At 33.2% G+C, this 21,709-nt stretch overlaps 1 protein-coding gene across 16 annotated transcripts in view; it reads left to right on the forward strand.

The window, feature by feature from the left end:
• The first annotated feature begins 325 nt into the window (after positions 1 to 325).
• The window catches only part of LOC125059038 (plasma membrane calcium-transporting ATPase 3), an 89,880-nt gene continuing 68,496 nt past the window's right edge, over positions 326 to 21,709 (forward strand). For 3 of the 16 annotated variants that reach the window (XM_047663195.1, XM_047663193.1, XM_047663199.1), the window contains exon 1: positions 21,240 to 21,626. The gene's annotated coding sequence lies outside the window, so the exon portion shown is untranslated. Of the gene's footprint in view, positions 468 to 559; positions 663 to 11,046; positions 11,311 to 21,238; positions 21,627 to 21,709 lie in introns of those variants that run through there. The other 13 variants (XM_047663205.1, XM_047663206.1, XM_047663204.1 and 10 more) reach the window with 8 other exon arrangements.

Raw genomic sequence — 21,709 nt, forward strand, 5'->3', positions numbered from 1 at the left:
ACAATTATCCTGCGGCAACGCGACAAGTGTTACACGATCGATATATTTATTGTCTATTCATTATTTTACGATATACCAGTACAAACAAATTTAGTAAGTTCAATTTTGTTATAATCTATGGGTCTGCTACGTACAATTACTACGCGTGAGGTCTACAAGCTACGGGTTATGAGCTACGCGTAAAAAAGAAGTAGATTTTCTTCAATAATTATTATATTGGTTTTGTTTTTCGATACACCCAAGGCGATTAATAATAGCGAATGAGTAAATCACAGTGAAAACTGTTCCAGCTGCTGTTAGCAGCAAGATAGCAGCGATTTAGCAGTTGAAGAGGTTAGGGCGAGCGAGAGTCCCAGTCGGTCGCGGTCCGCCGCTCCTCACGCTCGTATCGCGCTCGAAGTGCGCAGGCGAATATCGATCGCACTCGAAATGGTTCCCGTATCTAGGTTATCCGGCTAAAATTAAAGGTGCGTTCCCAATTCAAGGTTGCAAGCGCCGCCGGCGCAGCGCCGAAATAGCCATTGTGCATGGGAATTCTTTCCATCTCAGAGCAAGTTTTACGGGCGTTTTTCGCGTGTCGCCAGCAATTATGTAATTGTGGTACCGGTTTGGGGTCCTTTTCAGATCGATAGTGTGTGATTGGGAGTGCCTGTGCCTATAACGTAAGATTATGCTTACGCCTTTTCAGCTTTCAGGAAGCTTTCATTGCACTAATTTCATTGTACGCTTCATAACCTATTTCATCACTGAAAACTTTTACAACCTCATCCATAAAGAAATATTATAGTACCAAATATTATTATAGAAAACCTAGTTAATTTATCAGATTCATATGCTAGGTGTAAATTTAGTTCAATAAGTTACGGAAAAACTCTGATAGATGTCGCCAGCTGCTAGCATATTGACTGCGTACAATGAATTAAATGCTGATGTATATATTTTTGTAGTATCCTTGATTTTGACATATTATTCTAGCCTTCCTGTTTGGCTGAATTATCAGTTTAATTATCATCGAAAATAGTTGGCGGACGGTACCAATTTAGATAATATTTCAAAGGGCGTGCCTAAAAGTGATCTACAAGAATGTCTGAATTTTATACAAACTAGTATAATTTATATAATATTACATTTTCATATTAAAATCTGCAAATATTAAGATTAAATGGTTACTATATAAGAGGCAACTTTGACACAGAACTTATTTTTTAACAACATAGTTACGGTTTTTTATTAGATAATATAATAATTATTAGCCAAGCAATTTTTCGAGAAAACTTTACATATTTCTGATGGTAAGATCAGAGTATTTTAAAATTTATACAATTTGAATTATGATGACAAAATGTATATAAATAATTACATAAATTACTAACAAAAATAATTATTTACAGTGTACAAATATATACATTCGTACATAAATGTATGTATGAATATTCCACATTTCCTTTTTTTTTACAAAAAGTCTACAACTCGTAGTAATCTCGACTCATAATTTTAATATAGGTAGAATCCGTTCGTTACAATTTAAATATGTAAATACAATAAACTTTTAGGTCGAAAAAACTTTTAGCGAAAGTATAAGAACTAGAGACTGAAGTATTGCAAAATATTTGTTTTGTATAAATGATCAGGCTGTCAGGTCAATGTTACAGTAATCAGTGCGGGAAAAAATATTTTTAGTCAGTTGTACAAACAATTACATTGACGGCCTAAAAATAAACTCACCCAAGTTTTAATTACCATATTTATAACTTCTCTCCTCTACAGGAATAAATAAAAGTCCCTGTAAATCGAAATCCATCTTTATAAATGCATTCTACAAGATATATTATATACATTTAGGACTTTTTATAACATACATAGCTTTTGTATGGCATTTCCATCCACAGTTCTTATAAAATAATCAGTTTACGTAACATGCTGTTTGCGGGATCTGGCAGGAGGCTGGGGTCGTTGGTTCAGTGCCCTGCTGACCCACCACACGCCAAATGTCAGAGGTCAACTTCAACAAATATTAATATTAGGATTGCATTCGTATTGCAGAATTCACGAGCCTCACACGCTGTACAATTTTTAGTAAATTATTTTATATGTTTCTGTTTTTTTTTTTCCAATAAGTCATTACTTTAGTGAATATTTAAAATACGGCTGCAGAAAAAATTTACAAGAGAACCGTTATTAGTTAATATATAAACGATCATACACCATCAAACTAAATCTACCAAGATTACAAATAAAATATTACAATTATTTTCTCGTTTTATAGAGTGGCATATTTAGATATGTTGTAATCAGAATATTTCCAAATCAAAATACCAATAATAGCTCGCTATTCAGATGTTATTTAATTAGGTTACGACATGTGAAAAGAATTAGTACATTTTCTGTTAAATAAATAAAACCTTTTGTATGTTGCCAATAAACAGATATTGATTCTATTTATTTTTTCAAGTCGGTTAACGGCGCCTTTGTGCGCAATGTGTAATTAAAAATATATTTAACTCAGTTTGAAGTAAACTAGATTTTTAAGCCTCATTACAAATTAAATAATTCGGTTTGAACATATCCCTGCTAAGTGCCTCAAAGTATTTTACAGTTTATTACTCTATTTTATTCTCAGTTTTGCCAGCAGCGTTTCTACTATAGGAAGATAGAATCGACCATTTTACATAGATCCCGATCAGCGTCGCCCTTATCATAGTACAGTAGAAAAAGCCGATCACTCGTTAACTAGGTGGGGCTCCTGTTATAATGGTCTTCCAACAATACAGGCCTTACTGTATCTAGTCTAGATTTCTAGGCTTCGATGTAGGTCGGAGGTCTTTAATTAGATTATTAACTTATATATAACACCCACGTTGGATTAGTTTTGATTACTATTAAATAATATGAAAGTATAGAAAGGTGAATATACTAAACCTAAGTTTATGGTTTATTATTAAAATTTACTAAATACGTAACGGAGCGTGTCGAAAAAGCTTGGTTGGTATTTTTATTATAAGGTCTATTTCAATTATATAAAATCTACAAATCAATAGTCAACCAATAGTATTGATAGTAGGTACTATTCAGAAAAATATTTTTTGCATTGTCAAATTAACTAAGATTTTTTACAGGGGTAAATTATGACATATGACCGCCCATGGGCGTGGAAGGCTCGTAAATGCCAGCCTTTCCAGAATTCGTACAATTTGATATAATTCATTTAATTCAAAGTAAACTGATATGCGGCATATTTAATATAAATTTATAATTCTGGGATCACCCCGTCAATTATTGTGACTAATAGAAAGTTATCTCTATGGTTAGTCAAGGTGACACGAGCCTGCCACTCGTCATAAATTAGTAACTTCTTTTAAAGGTTAAAAGTTTTATATCAAATACATAACTACATTTCTGTCGACATAGAGAGCTATCTGATAAATTAGTGTCAAAGCTAAACTTTGAGGATGTAGTGTACGGTGCTGTCATATTGTGCCCATACTTGGGCAATTGTCCCGGAGAGCACATGTGATGCACCGACAAAAAGCCGAAAATGGAAAAAGGCGTTTACATTTCGCGACATTGCCTTTTGGGATCGTTGAAATAAATAAGCCTCGTTACCTCTTCGATAAGATTAGGTCTCCGAAGTAAATGAAACATATCCGGCTACCTTGCAAAATATGATGAGAATTCCTATTCCTTATAAGACGGCGGCTTTCAGAAGGTTTTGTACAACAAAATGTTGGCAAAACCTCGCTTAATCATCGGAATATTCAATTAACCTTTAAAGATAAGTACAAAAAATATGTATATCGGCTGCAGGTGGAAGGGAGGGATCACGATTTGTTGGACAGTAATGTTGACTAAAAATCAGCGGTTTGGGGCTTGCCCGAATGTCAAAGTCAAATCATTTATTTCATTTATTAGCAATTTATTTAAAATGGCACTTTTGAACGTCAAAGAAAATTCAAAGAAGTTTCTAGTTGCCCCTTCCAAAAGGTAGTTTCGTGTGACGAAGAATGGGCAAGAAACTCCACACTTACTCTTTTAAAATAGGTTTACAATATTTTGTTTACATTTGTTAAATAATTATATGTGAAGACAATGTACTCTTAGAATAAACTACTATACTAAAAAGTTATTATATATGTTCCTCACATAATATGTCCACAGTGAACGTACTGAGTGAGTCCAAATTAAAACTAGTATGTCTTTTTTTGTTATATATACTGTAAATATTAAATGTTAGCATCATATAGATTTGCAAAGATAATAAGATACGGTGTAAATAAAAATAAATTATTGACTTTTGAAATTCTTTTACTTTTTAAACAGAATCGGGAATAACACAAATGCGTGTATGGGGATTTGTAGGATAATTTCACACTCAAATAAAACATCCAACGAAATGTAGTCATAAATAATACATTCGTTTAGGTCATGCAATCTAATAGATTTGTCCCTCGGGGCTCTCTGGCCAAACGACTCTTCATATTAGATCTGAATGTACAAACCATCCTCTACAACTTTTGAATAAGTATTTGTTAGATAAGGCATTAAAAGTCGTAAATGTATTGATTTTAGTCAACTATTGTTGATTTGTTTGAACGCCATCTTATATTATTGAATTTTTCATATTTTCGTTCTCTAAATCTAAAAAAAACTATTGTACGTGAGGCGGTATATGTAAACTAGTAAAATCAATAAACGATACAATATAACGTGAAGTCAATTAAAAAGTTGTGTCCGTGTGTCTATTTGCGTCTGGTTGGCGTGACGCCAGAACGGCTCGACGCTAAACGATTTGACTTACGTTAGATACGTCCTTAGTACAAGCGCCTTCTATAACGGACTGTGTTCTTGATCAATTAAATAAGTATCATTAAATATCAAAAAGTTCGTTACGTTTTAAGATTGAAAATGTTTATTTAAATCCCAAATTTTCAATTAACATAGACCACGATTAGTTGAAAACATGCACACATTCGTACTCCTGTATTATGTACAGACCCAGAAATGTGCCTGATCTGTTGAGTAAAGAAATAATTGATAATTTAAGAAAATAAGTATATGCAAAATTTATTTATTTAGGCACGCAAGTACTTGCTGCTTTTTTAATATATTTTTTTGACAATAATATATAGCGTATCTTACTAATAATGTAGCACTATATATAGTGAAAGAATTTTTGAAACCAGCCTTGCGATTCTGTAACTCACTTTTCGAACGATTTGGCATTCTGATAAACAATAAACTACAAGCTCCCTCCTTATCAGAATGCCAAATCATAAAATGATTGCTTCACGACTGATTTGAGAGCGACCGCCGCTGTGAAAACCGCTGTGTCAGTTCGAAAAGTGAGTTACAGAATCGCAAGGCAGCTCAGCGGTAACATGAGCTTTTATTCCAACCTAATGACAACCTACAACTAAACTGCATCGCTTATTCATACCATGACGTCCAATAAACCACCCAGATTAGGTTTCCATGTGACCTCACCGGTAATCAAATTTCGTTCATTTAATTTGTATAAATATTCGTACCACGACCTCGCGACGGAACCTGAATTGATCCCTCAAACTATAACAGAATAAGCGATAAAAACAGTAGTAATTTAAAAAATAAACCAAATGTAGATATAGATATATCATATTTATTTCCAACACACAAATATACAGTAATAAAAATAATAATTAATAATTGATGAAGACAAAATCGAAACAAATTTAATAAGTTTGCCCCTATGACAGTGTACCTTCCTTCTTCTTGTAACAGCAGAAGCATTTCCTCGCTGTCGCCATACTTATTCGTTGAGTGAAGCACCAGCTCTGGGGTCACCGGTACTAACTTCCAGGCGCCAACATAATCTCGTCCAAGGGGAACAAAAACGAAGTTGAAGGAAATACATGATACATATTCGAGCCGTTTAGTATTTTCCTATTTTTAAGTATTAATTAACTACTTATATTATAACTTCACTAAGTTTATATTACTACTTATAAGTTTTTCATTCGCTGCGACTGGTCGTAAGAGAACTTAATGTCTGACGCAAATCGCAAGCAATAAAGAGTCGTAACTCTGTCGCAGTACTATTCGAAACACGCAAACTGTTTAAATGGCTAAAGTGCGTTTCCATTATACGATAGAAAATAAGTATCAAATTTAAAATGGTATTTCCTAGGTTTAATTTTTATTAATACGCGCTTACAATAAATAATACATATATGAAAAAACTCAAAACGAAAAATAATACAAAATATTCCATTTTTTTGATGACTTATAATTAAATATGTCTCACAATGTTATTAATTTACAATTTTATTTAGTCTTAATACAAAATCTCTTAGCGAATCGTGTCGTTAGTAACATTGGAACCAAAGCCAGCATGTGTCGTTCAGGAAACGGGCAATTGCGGGTTAGCGCGTGCCACTTCCTGCCGCATTAATGTTTTAGGGCCACCGCATATACCGCTTTTATTGCTTTTTATACGAATAAAACGAAAATATTGAAATGTATTTTAACTTGAACGCAAAATAATTATTTTACTGATAAAAATGGAGTAATACTAAATATAAACTCGATCTTCCTAAAAAGCAAAATCTGCATGTCATTGGCAAAAGTAATTTGTATGGTAATGGTCCGTCACCTTCTGAGCGGTTTAACGAAGCCCTACGGAACTCGGTCAGCCCCGCGTACGCCCACTGTACGGTCGACATGTCAAGCCTTCCAAATATGTATTACATGCATTATATAAAAATAGCCCGCAATTTTGACTACAAGATATCACTGTAGAAACTGACGCAAAAAGGAGATATTAAAACCATCCATCAATCCTCGTACCGTGCACGTCATGAATAACTCGTCTATTAACAGAAATCCAAAGTTAAATCTCAGGTTAAGGTATTAGACCGACCTTCATGACTTTGTTGACTTTGAAATCATCTTTTCAAAGAATAAAGTTAATTTCCTTTTGATTCGGTAAACATCAGACAAAACATATCGTAATTTCTTCTTTTAAATGACAAAGCAAAGTTCTAATGGAGTCGATTCCTAAGTTTACCTACTAGTTTTAATTTCAGTGCCAAACAATTTCATAATTCTTAGAATAAAAATAGTCTCTGAAATAAACTGAACAAAATGCGGATGAAGTGGGCACTTAGTAATATGTACGTAAATAAGAACTTATTATTATTGTTCACTGCACAAATAAATCCGAATATAAAAAACAAATTCTTCAAATAAATAATAAAAACGTCATAATGTCCAATAATTTGTGACCTCTCGATCTTCATAAACGTAATAGATGTATGAACGTATTTATATATAACAACAATCCAAATTAGCGTAATCCACCAAAAGCTTGAGGAAGTAATGTTTGACCAGTACAGCTAAGATCAACTCTCAATCCATTACATTTATGCCGATCGAGAGGTCACAAATGATTGGACACGTACGTCATTGAATTCTAGCCAACAAGTCGATAGTATGGCCAAAATAAACATATTGAATTCAATTATTGCTATAGATAAATTATTAATTAAAACTACACACTTACTGTTGAAATTAAACACCGGGGACTTAATGAGTATTGTACAAGGTTAGTTATCACATTCATAATAATAAATAATATTATAAATTGAATGATATGAACAAATTCATTTGTAGCTCTAAACATGACTGCTGTCAAAAGAAATATATCTTTCTCAGTCTATATCGATATTAAAGTATGAAAATTTCTATTATATATTATTTATGACCTAATAAAGTATAACATATAAATGTAGTTATGTACCATGCACACCACTAAAACTGCTTACGTCTGTATATCGATCAACCTTTATAGGTGCATAATTTATTTAATGGATTGATTGATAATTCGGTATTTTCTCTAGATCAATTGAGGATAATTTTGTAATATTATTATATAGCAACACAGTGATTTATTAGTCATATTTGAAACGGAATAGTTTTAATTTAAGTATCAATTAATGATATTCGAATCAATGTCAAGCTTATTTATAATAATTAAAGTAAAATAAACAGTTTTTTTAGTTTGATTATAGTAAGGTTGAGATTCAAATCGTTTGGCCAGGACTTTTATTGTTTTTGGTTATGGGAAACTTTTTAACTTATCTAAAACATTTTTAAGCATATTAATATAATCTGTAACATCAAGAAACATCATTTTGAGAGTGTGGAACATGAATTTGGCATCAAGTCTCAGAATCTCGTCCTAAAAGTTGCACGTATTTATTCAATCTTAAGGATTCGTGCGCCTTGCACTTTTATTCAAACTTTGTTTGTATGTCACATTGCCTTTTAATAATCACCAGCAAAGAACGTACCCATTCTTAAAAGGCCGGCAACGCACTTGCGAACCTTGGAAATCTGAGTGTCCATGGGCGGTATCACTTAACATCAGATGAGCCTCCAGCTTCCTGTTACATAAAAATAACTCCCACACTAATCTTAGTATCGTAATTACTTACTAAAGGATTTGGCATTAGAATTAAGAAATAAATTAAGATTTTTCACACTTATTAATCTTCCTATAAAAAAATAGTCTTAATTTTTTGAGATTCCTTTTTTTAATTAAAAATAAATAATTGTTTCTTGTGATGCGTAATTGCGTGTGTCCTTCAATACTCCTAACATTAATGTCAAGGCTTTATCGGGTGGGGGGAGGCTCAAGGGCGATCAGACGCCGTTCAGGCGCCAAACGCGAATAAATGCGTTTTAGGTATCTTTGTCGCAGAAAATGGCAATATTGTTCTTCGTTTGTATTCTTATGAAAGTAATATGTTATTGCTTGCCGCAATTTTGTCTGTATAAATGAGAACAAAAGCATTGGTTTTAGAACAGATCATTTGCTATGTTTAAAAAAACCCCTTTAAAAATATTTTGAAATCTTTAGCGCCGGAAGGAAGAAGTTGTCATAACGGTCCATGGAATTATTAAAGTTAGGATTATCTTCCAGGGGCACTGCAATTATAATCTAAGATGGAAGTTATAATACAAAAGATACTTATAAAAAACACGTCTTTATTAATTAATCAAACTAAATGTCGAAACTCGTAAGAAAAGCCAAGAAACGTGGAAGTTTTATCGCGTTGTTCGACCTAGTTTCGACAATAAGTAGCTTTTAGTGCAAACGTCATCTCAGCCCCGAAGGCTTTTGTGCTTGCCTACAATGGCCACAGACTGAGACAACAAGGAGAGGATTAATTGCTTTTATGGCTTTCAAAATCATTTAAAAAAAATAACTCTTCTTACTTAGAAAAAAAAAACATTTTATTTAAAACTACCACGAAAAAAGCTAACAACATATTATAATTTCGTTGTTATTCAAAACTAAAAGTTCATAGATAATTGTTATCATTTTATGGCAGTTTCCAAAAGGTTCTACCATCGATGACGTCACACAGAAGGCGCCAATATTCCTTATTAGATTTTGATTACTCATAAGCAAAATGGTCCAGGCTCATCTGCATAATATTAATTGCTAGCAATTTTACGACTATTCCTACTTCCAGGTCATAAAATGCTGACCTAAAATGCTCTGAGTACGTCATAATAAATAAGTTGACTTCTTGATTAAAGCATGGAAGATCGGAATTTAATTTTTAAATTAATTTCTATCCGTCAATAGAGGGCGCTTAAATTATCAATAGTAATATTTATTGCAATAGTATAGATATATCTAATAACAATTGACGATAAATTTACAACATTTCAATATACACTGCTCCAAATTTAATTTGGTATTCAAAGTTAACGTTTAAGAATAGGGTGATCCAAGATTTACAGCTACCCTCCAACGTTAATTCCCAATCGCGGTGACAAAGTTATTGCAAATATGACACTATATTAAAGAGCGGGCAGTTAGTACCAACGGTGGTCCCTTTCTACGCAGTAAGTCAGTTTACGAGAAGCTGGTCTAAGTTCTCTACTCATTTAACACTTCTTCTTTCTCTGTGTTCGAAACATCCCAGAAAAAAAAAATGTGGTACTTGACCGTTTAGAGATGTTCTCAACACCACTGTGTAGAAGCTTCGACCGCCATTTTAATTTTTTGTTTCGAAACATTTTCTACATTATTTTTAACTGTCTTTTTTTGTTTCGTTTTATTACAATTATATAAATCAGAAATTTTGAAAATTATAATTGCCTGAACAAAACCGAAATTAATGAAAAAACAACTAAATATTACTTAATTATTTATATTTTTAAAATTCTATCACTCGTTTGTGAATAAATGCTCTCATTAAAATTGTAGGCGTTAATTTCTTGCGGTCAAACACGGTACATCGAATAAGATTTATTATTTACGTGACTAATTTATCATTATTATTTTTTATATATCAGTGGGCAAACGGGCAGGAGGCGCATCTGATGTTGAGTGATACCGCCCATGGACAGCCACACGGCCAGAAAGAAGGCTCGCAAGTGCGTTGTCGGTTTAAGAATTGGTACACTATTTTCTTGAAGGTCGATAAGTCGTTTGGTTCAGAAATACTAAGGTATTTCTTATTATAATAACAGCTGGTGTTCCGTGACAAAATTAATATATTCATTGTTTTATTTTATTTTAATCTACTACATTCATAAGTTGTATGTACGTAAACTGTATAAAGGTATTAAAAATATATCGATGAAAGTAATGACGGCTAACCAATCACACGCTACAAAAAGAGTTATCCAGCTTAAAGGCTTTAAACCTCAAGAATACACCTGAGATCGGACCCTGATTACAACGTCTAATAAACATCAGACCCATGTCAACTTATTAATTAATATTATTATTAAATCTAGCTTTTCTCGGATGTCTTTCTCTAATGTTAGTGGAAATCACTTTTTGTCCCACATTTCATAGAAAAGTGCAATTAAATAAATTTAAAATAAGTTTGGAATATTCTATTTGTACCACTATAGTTTGACCTCACTAAATACTTCTAGCTCATTTCTAGCAAAGGAAATTCAATGCGACAGTTGTCATTTGTTTAAATCTTGGGGAATAATTTGGATGACTCTGATAAAAATATATAACTCGATGTTTTGTTACAGACTGCAATCGCGCGAAAAAGACAACTGTATTCAATCGCCTTATATGGAGCGGGACGGGTATACGGCGCGTGCGTCGTCACGTATTAAAACACACAAAAACCGCTTTAGGTAACCGCACTTTTTTGAACTTTCGGACAATCGGTGTTTAAAATGTATTTTTAGTATAGTGACTGGGATTGTATAGTGATTTCAATAAAACATTCTGTGATGCGGGGGCTAGTTACGGCAGAATCACGACTTGTGCTCGTCTGACGACGCGTTAAGGTAAGATTTAATCTTATTAATCCTAGTGATGTTGTATAGCAAGTGTTGCTTTACAACAGCACTGCTTTAAATGTCAAATATTCTTATTCTTATTTTTAATTTAATTTACTATATACTTTTACACAAGACTTCATTACTTACACTGCTAACTTTTACTAATATTATTTTTTTCTACTAAGTATTAGTATTATTACATTATTTTTCTTTTTATGCGACTGAGGCGCAAACTAGCCGATGTGGTCTCTGGCAGAATGACCAGCGCTGTGAAACAGTCTGCTCCTCAGCATAATGCTGAGCCAGGGCCAATTACAACCACAGCACACACGCATTACACACATAAAACGTTTTTTTTTATTATTGTTATTTTGTGTGTTTTGTTACTAATAAATGTTATGTCTATGTCGAAATAATAATTATTTTGTTGCAAGAATGTGGTACAATGTGGTGGTGGTACATCTAAACTTCGCATATTCTGCCACATACAATGGTGTGCAAATTTGTCTTAAAAGGTAGAGTTTTACATATTAGGTACATTACATTATCATGAAAGCCAATTCTTATATTATTTTATCACTACAAAATCCCATTGTTAAAATATATAATACCGTAATCTAATTAATATTAATTATAATGTTTCACCCTATCTACTAATTTTCCAAAAGTAGTTAAGTCGATTTTTAGAAACTCTAGTAAGAGATCTTTGAATGTTTTAAAAAAAATATTATACACCTTGATTGTCATACAAAAGTTGTTTTTCCTATACAATTCCAGATAATATTTTGGCATAAACAATTTCTTCCCATGTCTACTTCTGCAGCTGTCCATTTCCGTTGACTTGAAAATATTTATGTTTTTGTGAACGAATAATAACTGGAAATTAAGGAAGGTAAATTAAATAATGCAAGATTACTTTATATTAATTATGATTTTACTCTTATTTTATAAGTTTTACTTTATTAAAACAAGTAGGTCAAAAGCTACGATACGGTGATACGGTGCTACGCGCCTACGTCACACCTCGTAGCATGACGTCATATTGTAGTCTTATTATATCATATAAATTCACAGTTAGAGAAGTAAAAAATCTCTATTACTCCCACTAGAAAGACATTTTCTTTCCTGAATAATTGTCTAATTATTTATTAACTTAATAATATATAAATATTATTATTCCGGTTCGAAATTTGTGGGCGTTTACCAAAATATATTGATGGACTGCACGACTCAGAAGCGTAAAGTTCTGTCCCTTTATTTATATCTTTCCCTTTGATATAAATTAATTATACAAAAGTATTCGATTAAGTATTCAGTAATGAGTAGCCAAAATATCAGTATTATATTAGTTAAATACTTCTACGGTATTTCTCTTTTAAATACAAATAGAAAGCTTACTTCATAATAATCTGAGATTATATACGTACAATAAACAAACCAACTTTTCAAAATATTTATATAAATTGAGACTGACACATAAGCCTAGGGATTTAGATATGATTCGTGATCTGCTAAAATTTTTTTTGTCCCCACGCAATATGTAATCTGTTAGTATTCGGAACGTATCGGCCCATCGTAAACGAGAATGATGACTTTCAGAGAACTGGAATAAAGGCAAGCCTGATCATAAATCAAATCAACGTCAAACAATACTCGCAAACAAGGTGCAAGCGAGAGCGAGTCAGGTGAAAACCATCACACACATTTGTTACAAAAACTTTTGTATGAAACAATATTTTCTCTCATATAAAACAATAATATATTTTACATAAAATATGTATGAAAAATCATTAAAACCTTGGAATATTCATGAAACAGTCCAGTGCAGACTCTCAGGCCCCGTCTACTATCTTAAGCATTCAATTGCGGATATTAGCTTTGTATTAGAATAGCTTTTCCCTTGTTGAGTACGTCCCAGTTTGGATAAAGTAGGTGCATTACGTCACTTGCGTGCCTTTTACGTTAGTGGCTTGTGAGCACGGAAATGCCTTGAGTACTGATGCGTTAGTGGAATTTTGTGCTCTCTTTCAGGTTACTTTAGTAGCAAAGATTTGTGTATAGTCTTAATAAAAGGAAAAAATTAATAATTTGCGCACATGAAACGAATATGAAATTGCAAATATTTGTAATAGTATTTATTTATTAATAGAAATCGACTTAACTCGAAAAGGCTAGCCCTAATTAAAACGATTTTTAATACTGTTAATATTTCCTTGAAAAATAACATGTTTAATTACTGCAAATAAACATACACTGAATCTGTCTGTTTGTTTTTCCTATTTAGAATAGTAAAAACAGCTATAAAATAAGTCGAATCGAAGTTAAATATTAACATAAGATCTTTACAGATTGTTTGGAGGCTGCCATACTTCCGCTTAATATCTAAATATCTATTGAAATGTTCAAGAAAATTGTGTTGAGTATTTACTATTTAGGTCAATGGCTACAGGCCAAAAACGAGAAAACTTCATGTTAGGAATTTCACAAAATTCTTTTTGTGATCTATGTAATGGACCAATGTTACATTATCATTTATTTAGTACAACAAATTGTGAGTTTATTAACTCAACCCTTAAATATTACAGTATTTTTTATATATCTTAATTGTTTAATAAGAATTTTTCATGATAGTAATATAATCAACCATTAATAGCAATGTGTACTTATAAGATAACAGTTTTTTGCATAATCAAATTGATAAATTATGTATGAATAGAAATAATAATGTAGGAATGTAAATTGGTAAAATTCTAACAAATATAGCGCTTTATTGTGTCTATCTTGATTAATGAGAGCGCTGTAGCTGCTAAAGAGGTTGTGTTCGATCGATGGCGGATCATGCGCGCGCAGGCTGTGACGTCATCGTCGCCGGGTAGCCCGGTATATGGGCAAATACAATACATTTTCATCCAGATACGCTAGTTCTAAATAAATCATTTATGTTTTATTTTAGCTGAAAACAGTAGATATATTGCTTAAAATGCAGTTGCCAACTTTCGTTCTGAGTAATATTTGTAACGGGACTATTCAAATTCAAAAATAGTTTGTTTTCTATCGAATCATAGATAGGTATATGTTTATAATTGCTAATGGAATCAACCTATTTTTGAATGTTTCATTTTAAAAATTGTAGGTATTTTCTTGATTTTCGTTCTACTTTTAAACTTATAGTTTTATGTATTGCGACAACTGTTTTTCACACAAAAAGATATTTAGTTAAAAATAACACCTGAGTTATCTAGTACTTATCTAGTTATTAGTAGTATCTATTAATTCTTGAAATATTTATATTTAGCGTCTTATACAAAATTTAGAACGACAGAGTCTTTTTTTTATTTATATCGTGTTAGGCATTTCTATTAGCATGGTTGTGTTAAATTAGTTAACAAACCGTTTGTTTTTTATAAGAGTAATTAGAGTAATTAAATACCGTTAAAACTAATTTAAACTATACAAATATTCTTGGTTCAAATGAAGATAATCAATATTTTGATTAAGGTTATAGATTTTTAATGTTTGTAATAATTCCGTTTTGAAACTATAGTTATTAGTTTTTATTTGCAAAAACAAAATGAAAGCCAACATTTTGATTTACCAAAGAAATAATTTTGATTTACGTAAATGGTGATAAGAAGAAATATCTATATTTAAATACAACTTGAGTCTTATCTCGTACAATTCTGTTGATTATTTTTACTTACTTGAAATAAGGATGATGTGTTTCATTTGATTTAAATTGGTCAACTATTTCTCTAGTTCAATATCTCAATCAGACACGCGACACGATCCGTCCTTCCGTTTACCTACCAATCACAGTCTAACAAAGAATTAAGTTTTTATCCTTACTAGGGTTGTCTGGAAGAGATCGCTTGTTAGCGATAAGGCCACCCGTTGCATCCCAATTTTTTTTTTAATTTTTAGACAATTTTTTTGTTTTTATTTTTTTATGATACAGCATACAAAAATACACACAACCCTTAATTTTCATCTACCCTCTGCTTAGTTTTCATTCCAGAAAACCGAACAGTCTTTCGGGTAGCATAGCAAAATGTTCCATGTTGGTATGTACTAAAAAGGTAGGCTAAGTAAAAGCACATTTTATGATATAAGGTTAGACTAATAGATAAAGGTTTAAGGTTTTAATCTTTCTTATTGCATCTTTAATTTCGGATTGAAGTATGTGGGTTCTATACCCTGTTCATCTATGGATTGAATATTTGCAGTTCTTGTTGCATCGTCAGTATATAGAGCTTCCCTATATGATCGCCACCTGTTTGTAACTTCGTCTATCTCGGTTAGAATTCCATCTTGCCATCTTGTTTCACGCATGTTCTTCATTACCTTGGCATATTGGCTAAAATGTTCGTTATAGTCGCTGCGACACAAAAATTTTTACTTTGGCTGAGCTTGAGGTATTTTATAAGGTCATAATCTATGGCATAAGGTGCATTACTATTAGCAGTTTGTTTCTATCTTTGTTGCTTCAGTTATCCATGTTTTCCTTGGAGCATTAACCTTAATCCAGCTTTCCTTATGAGTCGTTAGTATTAGGTGTTTGAATTTTTTCCACTTCGTGTCCATGTTCGCTTCAGCCACTTTTGATTTTAAGCAGTCTCTGAACATCTGTAGTTCGACTTGATTAGGTCTTCTTTGTGGCGGTTAAATAATTCGCTGGCATGACTTCAGCTTGATGTTCATCACTGCCACCTAAAGTTTATGGTCATTTCCATAGTCAGCACCAATGTAGGTTGTCGTGCAATCCTTTAAGATGTGTTTCGGTAATTCCTACTAAGTTTTTGCCCCTTCTCTATGATCTCCTCTTTTCCTTGTTCTAGCAAACCCCGAACATGCCAAGTTCCTAAAGCTACCTTCTTGCGAAGTGACTGGTGAGTAGGTCTGGTGCTACCTGGACTCGTCATGGCGCCGGGCTTAAGTCAGATCACATATATTTACATTCTCGTTAGTGTTACCGTCCATGTGAGTTCCTTCTACACCGCAATGGTATTATGAGTCACAACGTCCTGCTGCCAACGTTCGACATTCGGGTTAAAATATTGTCACCCGACCCCCCCTGTTTTCACATTACTGAGCTGCTATACCCAGCGATAAAGGTACAGAAATGCCAATATTAGCCAAGTATGGCGACTACCTTCTTTTTGAGCTTTTGGACTAAAGCTTCCACATCTCCGAATTGCCACTAGTTCTTAACCCAAAACCGCTAAGCGTCACCGTTAAAAAAATCGAATCTTCAGACTGCTATACTCATTTTTAGACTCTCAATACGAAACCCAAAAAAAAAACATTATTTTATCGGGGAATTCTCCTCGTAATAAAAGGCAATGATGTAATTAGTTAAATGAGGTAATTCAGCACTGTATAGTATAATATAAATAACATCAACATGTACAATAAAGTACAACGAATACTTTTATGAAGTCTTGTTTGCAAATAGTATTGCTATTTTAAATTAATTGAATTTTAAACAATTAATTGATCATATAAACTTTCTTATAAATAACTATGTATTACATAAGCCAGGTGCTTAAGATTACCAATAATCATACCTGATAATTTGATCAATCGATAACTCCAAGAATTTACGTCAAAAATAACAGACCGTGCGTCAATGCGGTACTATTATCATGAATTACGCTGCAGTATTTTTCTATTTACTTACGTGAACATCAAAAATGCGTTTACAAGTTATATAACTACTTATTTAAAGCGTTTTTGTAGTAAGTTCTGCTAATTATTACTGGCCTTCTACAAGCGTGTAGAAGTCAACATTCTCAAGAATAGTCAGGGCAATTTTCATAGCTCTCTCCCATTAAACAATAACGCCGCTACTAATCTAGGAATGATAATTTCCACAGAATAAGAGCATAGTCTCTTTGTACAGTATTTTTAATTTATTACGCGTCTAAGTAATTAAGAGCAGTGTTGGCCAAGTGGCGGAGTGCGTGCTTAAGGCCGGGTTCCCACTATGCCGGACCGGCAGATATCCCGGTCCGGTAAAATTGCCGGAAGGCCTAGTGGCTGTACAAATTGTATGAAGCTATTCACATTATCCCGAATCCGGCTTTTTCGCCGAGCCCGGCATTTTTACCGAGCGTTTTGTCACTACAAAATGCCGGTAAAATCACCGGACCGGAGTAATGTGAACCTGCCCTGCGATTCTGTAACTCACTTTTCGAACTCACACAGCGGTTTTCGCATCGGCGGTCGCTCTCAAATCAGTCGTGAAGCAGTCATTTTATGATTTGGCATTCTGAAAAGGTGGGAGCTTGTAGTTTATTGTTTATTAGAATGCCAAATCATAAAATGACTGCTTCACGACTGATTTGAGAGCGACGGCCGATCCGAAAACCGCTGTGTGAGTTCGAAAAGTGAGTTACAGAATCACAGGGCAGTTCCGGAACGTGTTCCCTGCCCCGCCCGTGCTCGGTTCTACCCGCACTTCATTCGGCTCGCATTTTCTGAGTACAGTAGACGTGTAGCATAATGAACGACATTCAAATAGAAACTTTAATTAAATAGTTGAAGAACTTTGCTCCATCACTTCCAAGTTCACCCATCAATGTTTCAAATGTCCCAAGTGAAAATCTTTCCCGTAAAATAGGATGTACCCAATACTTTCGTCTTTTATTTTGCTTTCTGTACCACCACCACCACAACACAACAATTTCGTCGTCCATTGTGGGCACTGGTCCAAATTCAACTGAGTTGCTTGTCCGATTTTCTTGTGGGGTCCGGTGTAATGTGAACACTCTGTCCGGTGTCCGGTTACCGGCAGATCTGCCGGTCCGGTATAGTGGGAACCCGGCCTAACGCAACTCCTTACAAACGGGTTCGAACCCCGGCTGTGCCCCTAGGGGCTTTACTGACTATATGCTCATGCGGTAGACACAAAAAGTCGAATGCATGTGTCAGACGCAAAAGGCTAATCGCTTACTTGACTTGTTGAAAAAAGTTATGACAAGACATAGATACATAAATCGGAGGCTAAGACCAAGGGTTGTAACGAAACTGATTTTTTTAATATAATTACATGTCTAAGCATTGAGTGAGTCGTGTGTTTACCCAATGGTATCCAGGGAATACACCATCAATAGATTGTGATGTGACAATTGTGATTTTCAACCGGTTAAATTCGCGAACTGCTTAAAAACTGGTATAATAGTTTCAAAATATGTTTTCTATACTTTTTAATGGTCGCCCATTTTATGTTATAAAATATTTTATTGGTTTTTTAATAAAAACTAAATCTAAAAAGTAGCTTACGTTTAAACCTCATTTGAAATGTTTAGTGAAATTTGACAAACAGAGAAAAACGGGAATAAAATCAGTTCGATATAGTTTAGTCCATTTCAAAACTGCTTGTGTTTTCAAGGAATTTGCATATTTACTTACATAAAATTTGCAATTCAATTTCTGATTCTACCCTTATCAAGAGAACGTCGCAATAATTAATTAATCCTTTATGATAAATATGTTATTCGTTAGACTTTATTTCTATCTGTCAGTATGTGCTATTTAATTTAATAATCTGATTAGTTGAACTTAACTATTTATGATTTTATGAACACAATATATAAGTATTCACTACTATCACCCAGTGGTATTAGTCAGCATTTTGTACCTTGATTTGTTGTATATTTAAGTAGCTTGATTTATTTTCCTTACACAAAATAAATTTCTGAACGCACGCATAAATATTTGAGAGATTTTTACCGTATTTATAAACCGTTTGACAGTTACGAATCCCATGAACATTTTGGATTGGATTTTTTTCTTTCATAATATATATCCTACCTAAACATAATTAATTACCAATAATATATATTTTCATAATTTACTACTATGATACTGACTTACATTAGGATAGAAAATACTTTAAATTTTCGATGAAGTCAGATATGTGGAAAACAAATCTCACGCGAGCAGACAATGAAGTAATCACTATTTATTTGTTTCAATTCTTTATAGTCCAGATGGTATAGCCATCAAAAGTTTACTGTTTCGGACTTCGATTTCATTTTAGTTTAACATTTTTTGCTTATTTTTATTGTAATCCCGCCTAATGAAGATATAGGTAAAGCAAATATATTATGATACCAATGTATTTTATTCGATTAAGGTTCAGTTCACTACGGTTACTAAGTTGTAATTGTCATATGCAATACTTTTAATTATTATTTTTTTGTGATTTCAGTTATAAATTATTATATACGATGTACGGATTTATAAGTAGTAATAATAAATGTAATTATCTACCATTTAAAATTGTAAGTACATCTAAATTGTTTTAAGTCACGAAAACAGTCATAAATTCACAAGTCACTAAAAAAAATTCAAAAATTCAAAAAACCATATTTTTTATTTTATTTTTTTTATGGCTCTGGCACGATTTGTGCATTAGCCAGCGTCAAGAATAGGATTTTTTATAATTCGTGCTTGTCTTTAGAAATTCGACCCTGTCCTCCATGTACGGTTTAAGCACTCGCCCGGTACCGCACAGCCCTCCCAAAGGCCGAGAACAAATTTAAATTAAATTAAAACTTGCCCTCGAACCGGGAATCGAACCCGGTACCCCTCACCTAGCTGCCACTTATAAGACCGCTAGGCTATGAGGCCCCTGAAAACCATATTTATGCAGCAAAAAATTGCAGTTGATAGATAAGAAACATAAGAGAAGTGACTGCTTATATGAAAGTTTTCATCAATTGAAAACCAGTAGGTATTACAGATAGAGTATTGGTTATTATGGCAACACTAACTACCTACTAAAATATCTATGGTTGCTTATTAAATATACGTAATAAGTAAACGTATCATCTGACTGCGTGTAACTACACTCAACTTTAGTTTTTGTTATAGGTAACCTTATTTTATCCATTTGGCAAAATTGCAATTCAATTAATATTTAATATATTAATTGAATCGCAAAAGTTGCCGATACCTGATAATAATAATATTGATTAAGTATATTCCTGATAAAGCATTGACGCACGCTCTTATCATAATTTGCATCAAACTCTAAATAATAATAAAAATATTTGAATTTATTGGTATTTATTACCAAATTTTTATTAATATTTTAATTTAATTACACTTGGTAATATGTAAAACTAATTGTTAAAATTTGGTGTTGATATATTGACTAGAATAAAACAATTTTCGTGAATTAAATTTTTGTGTGTGGTTTTGTAGGATTTGAAGAGTTTGAAGTCGAATTTCTACTTGACTACTTCTAGTCGCCTACAGATACTTATATAGATATTTGTGACACGACTTCACTAGATGGCGCTTTCTATACGCTTTTTTCAATTCTTGAACAGAATTATTCCCATGCGCTATTCAAACATTATAAAATACACCAAATATTATTTAAATTATCTAACTTACGAAAGCTCAATTTCGCTCAAGATTTCTTTAAAATCGATCTTCTTATACAAACGCAGAGCTTGTCATTCACTGACGTAGTACGACCGTTCTCGGATTGACGCATGCGCGTCTACCGCCTGTCTACCCCGCACAAATTTGAACGACATCACGGATGCGAGATTTTGTATGACAATCCGATCTTTTTAAATTAGTCGCATAACCTTATCGCCTCAATATGTAGTTAACTCATTTTGTCGCAACGAGGTATAGATAAGAACAACGTTAGTAAAATATTCTGTCAATTATGTGATAAGGAAGTTGCTGCTGTTTAATTTTATAAAATAAATATAAGTCTTATGCAAATTGCGACAAATTATGCTGTAGAAGAGCGATAAAGATAACGTTTATCAAGGCTATGTATACCTAATTTAAATGTCTATCGAATAAAGAGTACTACTATAATATGAGTTATCGTTAAAGCATCATATATAATAAATCATATTATCGTATTGTGTGACTCGCGAGTCGTGAGCTTTGACTCGAGGAGGCGTTACAGAGAGTCGTCTTGTGAGTCGCGAATTGCGATTTGTGATCTGTGGACTGTGACTGTCAGTCAGTTGAGCGGACTCGGACCGCGCGGTGGCGCGTAGTGTTGGTGCTTGTAGGTTTTTAGTTTGACAGTTGGCGCGTTTTTTCGTTCCTGTTCAATTAAGTCTTTCTGTGAAAAATAGATGTAAAGTTAGTGTACTCGGTGATTTTAAATTTACCGTTTGTGTTCCGACAATACCCTGTGTATTACTCATCGCCGGCTGTGAAAAAGTGCTTGCACGCCCAAGTGTACTCTTGCGTATAAGTGCAGGATTTTGTGAATTTTTCCACCTTCAAACTGTATTCCAGTGCCTTTTTCTAGTGTCAAGCTATTAGCGATAAAGCAACAGGTAAGAATTTGGGTATATCGTTCATAATACTATTGAGCACGGCTATTTAGAGCGTTGATTTTGTGTCGGGTTAGAAAAGTTCC

Source organism: Pieris napi, chromosome 19, assembly GCF_905475465.1.
Source record: "Pieris napi chromosome 19, ilPieNapi1.2, whole genome shotgun sequence".
Taxonomy (NCBI): Eukaryota; Metazoa; Arthropoda; class Insecta; order Lepidoptera; family Pieridae; genus Pieris; species Pieris napi.